At 32.6% G+C, this 13,119-nt stretch overlaps 1 protein-coding gene across 2 annotated transcripts in view; it reads left to right on the top strand.

The window, feature by feature from the left end:
• LOC130900126 (brain tumor protein) overlaps window positions 1-13,119 on the top strand; it is a 433,383-nt gene that overhangs the window by 52,458 nt on the left and 367,806 nt on the right. The gene's annotated exons all lie outside the window — the stretch shown is intronic.

Here is a 13,119-nt window from a genome sequence, read left to right as displayed (position 1 = left end):
TAACTTTTTAAATGCTGCTCTAGAAGGGAATGCAAAACGAGTCATCTCCAGATGTGATGAATCTCAAGACTATCAGAGAGCTTGGCAAAAACTTTGTGAGAAATGAGAAGCACTTTTCAATATTAATCCTATAATGAAATCCACATTGATTTAGTAGATGACGTTTCAAAACATATCACAGCACTTTAAGGAATGAAGTTTTCCAAAGAAGCCCTTTGGGATATGACTATTATTCATATCATTTACAATAAACTTGATAAAATGACTAGAAATAAAAGGAAAGAATCTTGTACTTCTTCTGAAATTACCTTCACTATACAATTTTCTAAGAATTTTTAGAAGAAAGACTAGATGTTTTGGAATCTTTAGAAGAGCCCCATACTCAAACCTATAAACTTATAAATGCATCCATTTTTTAAACTAAAAGATGGTCAAGGCAATTTTCCAGCATGTAGAGCGTTATTAGACTCTGGAGCTCAATGCAATCTAATCACGGAATATTGTTGAAATCCTTTAAACCCAACATTGATCCCTGCCAATTTGTCAATCATGGCAATCAATCAAACAATATCTACTCTTACAAAAAAAAACTTCTATTTCCATATGTCGAACTAAAATAATTTTCAAAGCAACATTCCATATATGTATCCAAATGTATAAAAAAATATGAAAAATCCTTTAATTCATCTGGAACTGATCAAAACTTTCGAGTCTGCCTGATTGCAATTCAAATCACCTCAACACTTTAATTAATGTTTTATTTCAAAATTGCACTTTTCTCAATTGCGTTGACACGGGTATAAATATACCTCTGCATAAAGGTGAAGATAAAAATCAAATATCGAATTATCGCCCAATTGCATTCCTTCCCACGTTATCCAAGATCATAGAAATATTGCTTAAAAAAGGCTTTTATCATTTCTGTTTAAAAATAAAATACTTACTACCCATCATTTTGGGTTTTACTCGTAAGTAACAAATGCATAAATGATGCTATATTCTCTCTCTAGCCATCAATTCACTGCAACAACTATTTGTGATTTTCTAAGGCTTTCGATTGTGTTGATCATAATATTTTGATCAACAAATTGCAGTACTACAGTTTCAGGGGAATACATCTCGCATTGTTTAAGTCATACCTTACCAATAGAAGTTAGCTTATAAGAGTTGATACAATGATGTCATCTTGCAAGCCAATAGAATGTGGAGTGCCCCAAAGCTCAGTACAAGGCCCTATTTTGGTTTATTCTGTATATAAACGTCTATCTAGACATCAGTGGTAAAATATGTCTATTTGCAGACGACACTAATTTCTCTTGGAGCAACCCTGATCTCACGGCACTTCATTACCCTTAAATCATGGTGCGATTCTAATCTTCTCTGTCTCAACGTTTCTAAAACCAAAGTTTTATCATATAAAAATACATTGCAGCCTTTTTTATTAAATAACACCACCATTGAAGTCGTTGAATCTATAAAATTCTTAGGGCTTGTTGTGAACAATTTCTTAAAATGGGAGTTACATATTGCCGCCTTATCTAAAAAATTAAGTTCCTCCTGTTTTGCGCTGGGATCAGTTTCCAAAGAACTGAACTTATCCACCTACTTAACTGTGTATTATGTCTTTATTGAGACGCATCTCCGATATGCTCTTCCCTTTTTGGGGTACTTGTGGTACTACTCAATTTGAGCGAATCTTCAAACTACAAAAGAGAGCTGTTAGATATTTACTTGGACTAAACAACAGGGCTCACTGCAGGGACTTCTTCAAAAAATTAAAAATTCTGACTTTCCCTTCCTTATTCATCTTTAAATGCCTAATTAGTAAGCACGCTTCTCCAATTTCAGTAAGATCGTTGCACGGCTATCTACTTAGGAACGTGGAGCACGACCTTTACCTACCTACTCCACGTTCAGAATTAGTTAAGGGCTCAATATTTCACAATGAGAAAAAAATGTATAATCATGTGCAAATTGAAATCAAATCGACATCATCGTTTACTGCATTTCAAAATAATTTGAGGGCATATTTACTGGAATGCGCCTTCTACTCTGTAAACCACTTCTACTCTAATAATAATAATTAATTCCGGGCATGCTACATACTGGTTTAATTTTAACTATGAACTTATATACTAATTAATACCTATTTCTATTACCTATAACTTTCTTCTCATTGTGGTTTTCTTCTGAATATTGAAATTCCATATTACTTATTTATATCTTTATTTAGTTGATTTTATGTTCATTTTTTAGTTTTTACAAGCTTGTGTATACAAATTATAACAATTTTTTGCCAATAAAGCATTGCTCCCTCTCTCTTTCTCTATCTGTCTCCACTCATATTGATCAATTTATACTATTCCAGCGAAACCAACTTTGAATAAAATGTAATAAGTCAATAATCCTAAAGTTTTACTTATGTATACCATCTTTTAATAGAATTTTGATCTTAAACAGTTATATGAACAAAATATAGAATTGTAAATGTAAATTTATTATAGTTGAGGAACTATAGATTGGGTGCTACAAAACACTGTCAGTAAGGTGTTCGTTTCCATTTCATCACCTTTAAAGTTTACATGATACATCTCCAATGCACATAAACCACTACAACTGAATATAATATGAGCTCGCAAATAAGTGAGAAATTTCATCCCCAACTAATGAGTAACCGACGAAGACTTGATTTATCCTTTCCTATATATCATATTTCCCTCCAAAGTTAAATAATAAACACTTCTATTTGCGAAAACAAGTGAAAAGTTTGTAAAATGTATGTGAAATTATATGAGAATCAATTGTACAGGAATTAACTAAATAGTATATCTTAGGAGAAAACATTCAGCATGTTCAGATTAGGTTCCGATATATTCTTTTTTCTTTAAAGTTGAACCAAGTTTTTAGAAAACATTATCGCAAAATGATGTCCGATTGAAATGATGAATCGTTCATTTTCAAATTCAATTAACCACTAAAGCATAAGTACTACACTTATTCAAAAAACCCAACTGTTTTGAGTCTGTTCTACATTTATATAATATAAAAGTAACTGTAACTTCCAGATTATTTCTTGTTTATTAAACGGTATATAACTCGAGAATCCTTTGCAGTTTGTGTTTCTAAAATACTAGAATTCGTTATATCAATACTGCTAGTTAAATTTTGAGATACGGCAACACTGATGTGAATATGTCAATTGTCAAATGTCAATATGACGATTGCCATCATAAAGTGTGACATTTTCATTTCTAAACGTAGTCAGAACGTGTCGATTAACTCGCTTCGACTTTTGGTGATGGAGCACCTCTTGGGTTAAATTCAAATTAAAAAAGGAGAACTTTTGATAATATTATAATATGTCAATGTATATAAAAATAAAAATAGCTACAGAAATCAATATGGAAACGGTAAGTCAATTGTTGTTGTCTTCTGTTTGATCAAGTCCGAAGTATGTAGCCCCAACAGCACCATCTCAAACGACCATGTTTCATTGGTTTTCCCAATTCAGTCGTGGCTGCACTTCGCTACAGAATGAATTTCGTGAAGGTCGTCAAAATCGGTTGTTGTACCAAAAAACATCGATGCTGATCGTCATGCGACACAGCGTGAAATTGAGGCATAATTGAGCATCAGTTCCGCACTCATACGTTAATTATTGCATGAAATTTATTTGCGTTGAATAGCGCATAATTTGACAATAGCTCAAACAAAGCTCGATTGGTGCAAAGAGATACTGAAAAAATTCAATCGCGGTGCCTCAAATTACGTCTATAAGATCGTGACAGACGATGAATGATGGATCTATGCATATGAACCCGAAACTAAGCAACCGACTGTATGCGTCTTTCAAAACGATCCAAATCCAACAAAAGTTTTTCGCGCAAGCAAATGGCAGCTTATTTTCTAGACATTACTAACGCTCCTTCAGAGCAACGGTCAATTATGGATGATACACCAGCATTTGTTTGCCAGAAACGTTCAAAAACATTTTTGAACAATCAAAACTTGGAGTTGATGGGTCATTTGCCATACAATCTTTGTTTGGCACCCAATGATTTCTTCTTATAACCGCAGGTCAAAAATAAATTCTGACGTCAACATTTTTCTACACCTGAAGAAGCGGCTGATGCGACCAAATCTCGTGTTTTGGAGGTACCTCAATCGAAATGAAAAAAATTTGATAATTGGTTTAAATACATGCAAAAGTGTTTTGATCTTAATGGAGAATATTTTGAACATTGGAGCCATATCCTATTATATTTGTTTGTTTTTATTTCTCAAAACTTAAGTAACAACTCTTGTATTATATATTAGTGGTGGAAAGACAGTATTGTGTAACTAATGTCTACGAGAATCCTTATATGATATTTATACAAATAAAAAAATAGATTCTGTTGCAACGAGTGTTCTATTACGTCACTTTGTTTTTGACGGGATAATTCGATATCTGATTCCAGTATCCCATCACCCATCATAGAAAATATCTAAATAAAATGTCGACGAATCGGTAAACGGTATAGGTTTATCAATTTCATTGTTATTATTTCAAATATTGGAACGTTTTATTGATCATGGCCTGCAAGAACATCTTTCAAGCGATGTCACAAACAACCAAAGAGTGATACCATGTGGGATGATGATAAAAGAAGAAATATTTGATGCTTCACAGATTCCACAGTTGACATATGATTTTCACTTTAACTCAAACTAAATAAAAAGTAATGAACACATCTTACCTAGGTTTCTAAAAGCCTAATCTCCGGAGTTATGTATCATTAAATTGTTTTGTTCATCCCGGCAATCTTCACCTTTGTAATCTGTAAAAGAAATGGATTTTTAATTTGGGAGCAGATTGCCGTTGCACCTCGAAACAAGATATTCAGTGATTTAAAATTTTAACAAAAGCAACATGAAACTACATATTTATGAAAGTTATTGTTCTACTTCTGTACCTTCCAATTTTTTGTAGAGTAGAATCGTAAAGTTATTGGAAAAGAGTAACTTAAGAAAAAGTGGTAGGCTAAACCATCTTAAGGTAACTTGATATTTTTACTTTAATTTTCCTAGGAAATACCAAACGAGCTTAAAGCTCTAATGGTTACTTGGTTATCGGACAGGATGATAATCTCCTGTTTGCGATAGTTCCTTTCTAGATTGAACTGTACACATTTTCTAATTGCATAAGTTTCTACTTAAAAATGCTTGATATGTTGCCCTGGCTTTCATAGTGTTTGGTTCTGGGCTCCTACACACTTATTCTAGTATCTGCTACTTTAGATACACCATTTAATGGCATTTCTGTTCATTCCTTGTATGGTCTTCTGATCCCACTTTCCTCTACAGTTTGGAGTTGAGGTGATTTTTTTCTCAAAGCTAAACTTTTTCGATGGTGATTCCGTCTCTGAACATTCTAAGTGATGTTTTATCTGCGCTTTTCAGTACTATGAGGAGAGGTGGGAGATTAAGAATCATTTGTAGTGCTGGTGTTGAGCACGATTTCGTGGCTCTGGTTTTACGTATGCAAACCAGTCTTTGTACCTTCGAAAGATTGTTACTTTTGATATTCAGACTAGCTCTAGCCCCAAACCACAAACCAATTCCCCATATGTGTCAATTTCTCCTTGCGAAGTTTTTGCACACCATCAAGGCTTTTTTGCCTTTAGTGATTTTTTCCTTTCCATGTTTGTTCCAGAGAAGTTTCCAAATATTTCCTCTCTATTTTCCACTCCACTTCCACTAGTTTAATGGGCTTCATACTGAGTTTTTTCTTCATATTAAAGGAAATTAGGTAGATCTTATTCGGATTGATGTTTAGCCTCATCGATCGACGTATTTTTGTATGGTTGTGTCCTCTTTGAACTATGTTACAGAGTGTATACTTAAAACATCCCCTTGCGTATATGATTATGTCGCCTGCATAACCTTTGCCGAGTTCAGTTAGCCCACATTAGTTCGTTCGTCTACTACTAAGTTTCACATAAGTGGGGATGTGATTCCCCCTTGTGAAAAACCCCTGTTAGCAGTAATTGAAATAGTGTCTTGCTCTACTTTCATTTCTGCTGTTCTAGTAGATAGTAGTTGCTCCAACCATCTGGAGGTTGTCTTATCTACTCCTCTCGTATCTAATGCTCTTTTGACAGCATCGTCTGGAGTCATGTCAAAGGCGCCTTCTATGTCTAATAAGACACTTACTCAGCTTTTTCCATTGTTTTAAATAGAAACGAGTTGGGACTGATCGATCTGAAGGATTTGAGATGAGTGGTGACCTCCTTTTCTGCTTTTGGACACTGTCCCTTTTCTAAGGCAAGATCTAGTGTGTCAAAATATCCTCCTGTTCTATTTTAAGGAGGGCTGAGAAAATTCCATCCACTCATTGCGACTTGAACTGTTGAAAGGTGCTGAAAGTCCATTTTATTCCTTCACTGTTGCATACTTGTTTTGCAATTGCTACTGTGCATTATAAAACTAAACAAATAATAGAGGAATTAAGTTATAAAAAATAATGAAAATATAAGAATCATGTATATCATGTTTTAAATTTGAAATTTCCTGCAAAAATTGTTCGAAAACTGTGATTCGGTTAGGTGAACTAACTGAATCTTTGTTATAGATTCCTGAAATACCTATTGTAATGCTTTATGTGATCTAACGTACTCAATTGATATATGGTAATCATAATTTATCATTATTGTGAAATACTTTGCCGGCTTTGTATAATAATTGACTTCTTTTCCATTTTAATTATAACAGTGTATTCCATTTCATTTAAGCCGTTGTTTATCAATTTAAATAGGCTTCTCTATTATGTGACCATTTGCCAACTCCATTTTTCCCATAACTGTTGATATTTCAGACTCAATACTATTTTAAGGAGCATACTTTTTCTGCGAATTTTCCCTTAGTCAAATCTTAGTTTTTTGTTAGATTTTTGATGTTTCAATGATATATACGTTTTCAATATTCTCTCATCTATCCTTTATTTGTAGTTTTTTCGTGGATAACAATTGGGATTGTTAATAATGTATTCCAGTCTATGCATATTATAATCATTTATATAATTAATTTCAAGTATTCATCAAAAGACAAAACTAAATTGATTTTTATTATTTGGTTATATTTCCATATGTCAAAATGAATAATATGGAAACGGATTCATTGCATATCATTTTAAACAGTATTCAAATCAAAGTAAACAAATGCCATAAATAACAAAAAATTTTAATCGTGTTGAATATTATGCATTACTGGTTGTCTATGCAGGCTGTTTTAAAAACAATATTCATCATCATAGTTTGTGTGTCTATATACAGTGTCATACTCGAACATACATTCACTTTGCAAGTATATTAATTTTATATTAAATATATTATATTTTATTTGTTATCTAATTAACTAGGTGAAAAGTCATTAAGAGCTAATGGCAAAGTTTCAAGTAAATTGCCAGCTAGCAGTCTCATGGTTCAGTTTTGGGTCCAGATTTTTTTTATTTATTAATGATATCACAGATTAACGAATTCATGGTAAATTTACTTTATTCGCAGACGACACCATTGTAACCTGGAGTATTCCAGATATACAAACTTTACATTCTACAATAGGCAAAGATCTCATTACTATTAAGTCCTGATCTGACGCGAACGGTCTCTGTTTAAACACTGAGAAAACTTTTTTTAATCTATAGAGGAGTTTCTACATATTGACGGTGCCCTTCAATGGTCTGTACATGTAGGAAACTATGCAAAAAAATTATCCTCTGCTTGTTTTGCTATTAAATTTGTGTCTGAACAGCTCGATTCTCTTATTGCTTTAACAACTTACTACTCTTTATTCTTCGAACTGCAACTTCGGTATGGTTTGCCTTTCAAAAAAGAGTTACTCGTTATATTTTTGGTTTGAGTAGTAGAACGCATTGCGAATTCTGTTTTAAAATACTCAAAATTCTAATTCTCCCCGCTCTTGTCATTTGTCACAACTCAGCAAGAATTTGAAAAAATGTACTTAACTATACCCACTTTTAAGTTATTACATATATTATAATTACTATATTTAGTCAGATTGTTATTTTATATTTTTATGTCGAACTCCGATAATTCGAACACCGATAATTCGAATTCCTCGTTAATTCGAACTTTTGCGTCGGTCCCTTGACATTCCTATACTAACACATGTAAAAAAACCTCGATAATTCGAACTTTTGAAGTTCGAATTATCAAAAAAATTCGTATTTTCTGTGTTAAAATTACCGAAAAATTCGAATTTTTGGCGTTTAAATAATTGAAAAGTTCGAATTTTTGATGTTCGAATAATTGAAAAATTCGAATTTTTCTTGTATAAATTATGTATGTACATATGTATTAAAACATTCGAACTGTTAGTGTTGAAAAAAATTGAAAAATTCGAATCTACAGATTCTAGGTAAGACGACGATATTTTGTAAGTGTGAAATATGGGTGAACTGCAGACGGCGGCTGGTTTTTCCCAAAAACCGGCGCGACGATTTTATTACTGGTAGAGCTAAGAAAGCATTCCTAAATAGTTTTCTAGTTCGAACTGCAATTAGAGGACGAATGTATGAAACGACTGAAAAGAGAATAAGAGCTGCTGGATTTTCCCCAAAAACCGGTGCGACGATTTTATTATTGATGGTACAGTTTGAAGGTGCAATTAAAAACGACAAGTTCACGGGACGGATTTAATTGCACCTTCAAACTGTAGAGAAAGAGAGAGGGAGCGAATTGGAGAGAGACAAAGTAGAGTAAAGAGCAAACGTGGTGACTGATTTTTTCTGAAAGAAGGGCGCCAGAGTTTTATTGATACCTGACGACTTTTAAGAAGGTGCGTATTTAGATGGTGAGAAGAGATGCTCTCGCGCCGCTGATGGCTACCACCACCCTCTTATAAAGCAAAGTTAAAACTGTCAGAGCCGACATTCTCAATTGGTTTTCCATTGAGTGCGTTTCGGAGCCAGTTTCTAAAAGTTTTGCTTCGTGTTGCCGTTTACGTTTATTTCATGATGTGTGATTCTGCTAAAAGAATGTACAAAACTCTGACTTTAGCAGAAAAAGTTGCTGTCATAAGAGAAGTTGAAAAGGGCGTGAAGAAGAAGTCGAAGATAGCCGTAAATAAATAAATAAATAAACATGTTATATACCCATAACATATTTATTTATTTATTTATTTATAAAATGGAAAGATGCATCGAAATGCATACGTAAATGTGCACAACTCCGATAATTCGAACACCTCGATAATTCGAACTTTTGCTACGATCCATTGCAGTTCGACTGTATTACCTAATATAAAATTGTGTTGCTTTGTCGATAAAATTGTTAAATTTTCTAATGACAGTAAAGCTTCTCTCTCTCCCCTTAAGTTAATACCAAATATGTCATTTTAGATAGAACAATAAGTGTTTTCCACACTTTTGGTTAATCTCAATTTCAGCCAATTTTTTATGCCCCCTATCAATGTTATCAATGTCATTTTAACGACATTCAACGTTTTTTTTAAATTTCGAAAAATCTTATGAAAATATTAAGCAATAGGAAAAATAGTTACAAACGTTAATTTCATTTTCCTCATTATCCAACTCAACGTTTCAGGCGTCTTGTTAATGTGGAGATAATGCAACAAATAATAATCCTATCAGTGTTTTTTCCAAACAGGTGAGGTCATATGGTCATATGGGTCGGCTAGAACTATGATATAGGCTGAAAATATCGTAGGCTGACACATAGACGCTACTAGTATTAAACTATAAGATTTTCAATTAGCTCCAACCTTTGCAAGACTCGTGTATAAATTTTCTGTGGTATTAAGGAATTTTTAGTGAAGTTTAAAAACATGGGTGAAAACGAATTTCAAGTTCTATTTTCCAAAAATACTATCGAAGTTAACGCTTCTATTGAAAACTATTTTGCCAAAAATCTACCGTTGAAAAGTAGTTTAAGTTTAAACGAGGCGGTATGAGCACCGAGTGTGATGAAAGCTGTGGATACCCCACCGACAAAAAGATGGAAAAAGTGCACACAATAATTTCGGATAACCTTAAATTGAATCTAATTGAGATATAAAAAGAAAATTTAATAAATGAATATTTGTGTATGCGAAAACTCTCTTCAAAGTGGCTACCACACGAGCTCAGAATCTAATAAAAATAGCGAATTTTTACTCTGAGCAATTTAAGGAACTATTCAATAGATGGTATATGGCGTTTTAATTTCACATTGAAGTCCAATAGATAGTCAGCAGATTGCAGAGAAAGAACCGATTTCAAAGCGTGGAAAGACGCAAAACTCTGCTGGTAACACTATAAACAGCTACTAATACGTAGTGGTATTTGAGCATTTGAAGAACGAAATCGCGGAAAAACGGCAACATTTGAATGAAATTCATCAAGACAATGCGCCTTGTTACAAATCAATGTCAATCATAACGAAATTGCATGAATTGGGCTTCTAATTGCTTCTGCAACAAGCATTTTCGACATCTGCCCTCCAACGATTTTTTTCTGTTCGCTGAACAGAAATTTTGAACCGATAAAGTTATTAACGGTCTAAGTTAGCCCACGAACTTTTTAGCACACCTATAACTTCAAAATAACTTATTACAAAGTGTACGGTTACCTTGTATATATTTTCAGTTTTTCATCCATAATAAAACAAATAAAATCACCAAGACCTCATAATTAAAAGCGTTCAAAATGAAAATTACCAAAAAAATATTCATGTCAAAGAAGTAGTAGGTTTCTCTAATTGTCATTAGTGAAGGTGCACATGGTAGTTGAGTACTTTCAAATTCAATTATCAATTCTGCAGGTTGAATAATTGTTTAATTATTTAATGAAATGTATTCAATTAAAAGTCGCTCTGCATCTGGCCGACTAAAGACGGTAACTAAAGATGGAAAATTCATATACGTTATACAAAATTTCGAAAAAAAACATAATGTTGGTGTAGGATCCTTCTATAACATTATAAAGCAAAATTACTAATATTACGAGAATTCACCAAAAATTATTTAATTATGTAAACTCATAGAGCAAAAGGTAGATAAAGAAATGTCCACATTTTACAGGTAAGTTAGTCTTTAGGGATGAAGCCAGGATTTTGTACCAGATTAATCAATATTTTTAATAGATTGGAAGAATAGACACAATGAAGTGTTCAATTAGATCTCCCGATTTATCGTCTTCAGTTTATGTTTTCTGTAACAGATTTTCAAATCACAATTCAATCACGTAATTTCACAGCAGTTTTTCATAATAAATACTGTCAAATAGAAGAAGGAGAATAATTTGAACATCTAATTAAATAAAATCAATAATTATTTATTCCAGTTATCATTTTTGTGATAGTAATCGAATTATTTGCAATTTTCATTACTTTGTAAGCACACTGTATTCGTTAACCTCGTTCTTATTAAACCGATACACCCAAGTTTTTCTGCAAAAATTACGAAATTAGGTAACAGACTGCTTAGTTGTAATAGACGATTCACTGATTGTGCAAATGTCATTACCAGTAATGAATTTGTAGGTTAAATACTGAAATATAATAAATGTTATGAAATAATAATATTTGAAGTAGATTTATTACTAAAAGCTTGTCTTTAAATCGTGATATTATTGATTGACTTTAATTTTTTGGGTCTTCCAGAGAACAAAAAATATATGACCAAATGACAATAATAGTTTTATTTGTATAACAAGGGAGGAAAAGTAGCACTGTCTTCCCATATTATACACATGATTTTTCCGCTTCCCTCAAATAACAAGTCATTTTCAAATAATTAATTTGTAAAACTAGCAAATAAAAATTATTGAAGAGCTAAAACTAAGAAGTAGGTACATTATAACTAACAGGCACGTTATTTTCATACTTGCATCCAACATATTATCAATTTGTATTGGAGTAATTATCGATACTAATGTTAAACATGCAATTTTGAGCATTGAGAAGTTGTTATTTGCATACCACTAGAAGTGAGAGCTGTAGCCAATGCAGTTTTCGTGATATTTTCATTAACAACATTATTATATAGTTGATATTCACTGGACGTACACGTACTTGGCCTAATTACAATCATTTTCATTAACTACGGTGACCATAATTTGTTTCGAAGTTGTTTGCTTCTTTACAAGAGATCACTGCTCATATCCTTCAACGATAATCGTGGACTTCCAACCTTTATGTTGCTTTAAAGCAAGAATGTCTCCTCCATGATTTGCAAATAAGCTTGCCGAGGTTCTTCTGAAACTGTACCTGGTATAATTTATGACAATTTTTTTAGGAATTTTGGCGACAGTATTTTTTCCATTTGGTTAATACATTTTCCTGTTCTATAGCACACAAATAAACGTGTCTGATCAGTTTTAGGGCATAGCGATATATATCTTCTATTAATGTCAATATAATTAGAGCCATTTTCACTTTTTCTCCCTAGGGTGGAAAAGTTTTTTCCCTCTAGAATGGGAAAGTACGACTTTGCTCCCTACTCTGAGGCCAGGAAATGTGGATATTGGTAGGCGTAAACAAACTTGGTTTTCATTGAACGATACCTTTCTAATACATGTTTCATAAGTAGTGCTATATATATATATATATATATATATATATATATATATATATATTTTTTTTTGGTCTGGTAACCAAATCTTTATGATAAAAACTAGTTTTCCTCTCCGAAATATTTTCCTACCAGCTTACTATACTTATCTTCGTTTGCCTCAATTTTCGAACCCTTTTTATTCCATATAACTCATAATATGAGGTTTAAACGGAAAAAAGACTTTTTTTTGTATTGAAAATCATTGAAAACGCAATGAAGTCTACCTTTTGAGGGATAAAAATATTCAGTTATAAGATTAGCGTTGTGACTGCTCGCTTCGTCATGATGAAGAATGTTTCGTCTCTTCTTTAACATTTTTAGAATTTCTCCAATAACTCCTGAAAAAAATATGTTTACTAAAGAACCAATTGTTGAAAATCTGCTCAAATCAATTGCAAAATATTGACCAAAGTATTTATTTATTCACATGTTATTTCGTTATTATTAACACTCAACTTTTATCGTGGGCTCAAAATCATCCAGCAATTCGATGTTTTGACTATTTTA

This window comes from Diorhabda carinulata, chromosome 12, assembly GCF_026250575.1.
Source record: "Diorhabda carinulata isolate Delta chromosome 12, icDioCari1.1, whole genome shotgun sequence".
Lineage (NCBI taxonomy): Eukaryota > Metazoa > Arthropoda > Insecta > Coleoptera > Chrysomelidae > Diorhabda > Diorhabda carinulata.
The sequence above is the reverse complement of the archived record's forward strand: the minus strand, read 5'-3'. Positions and strand labels throughout refer to the sequence as shown.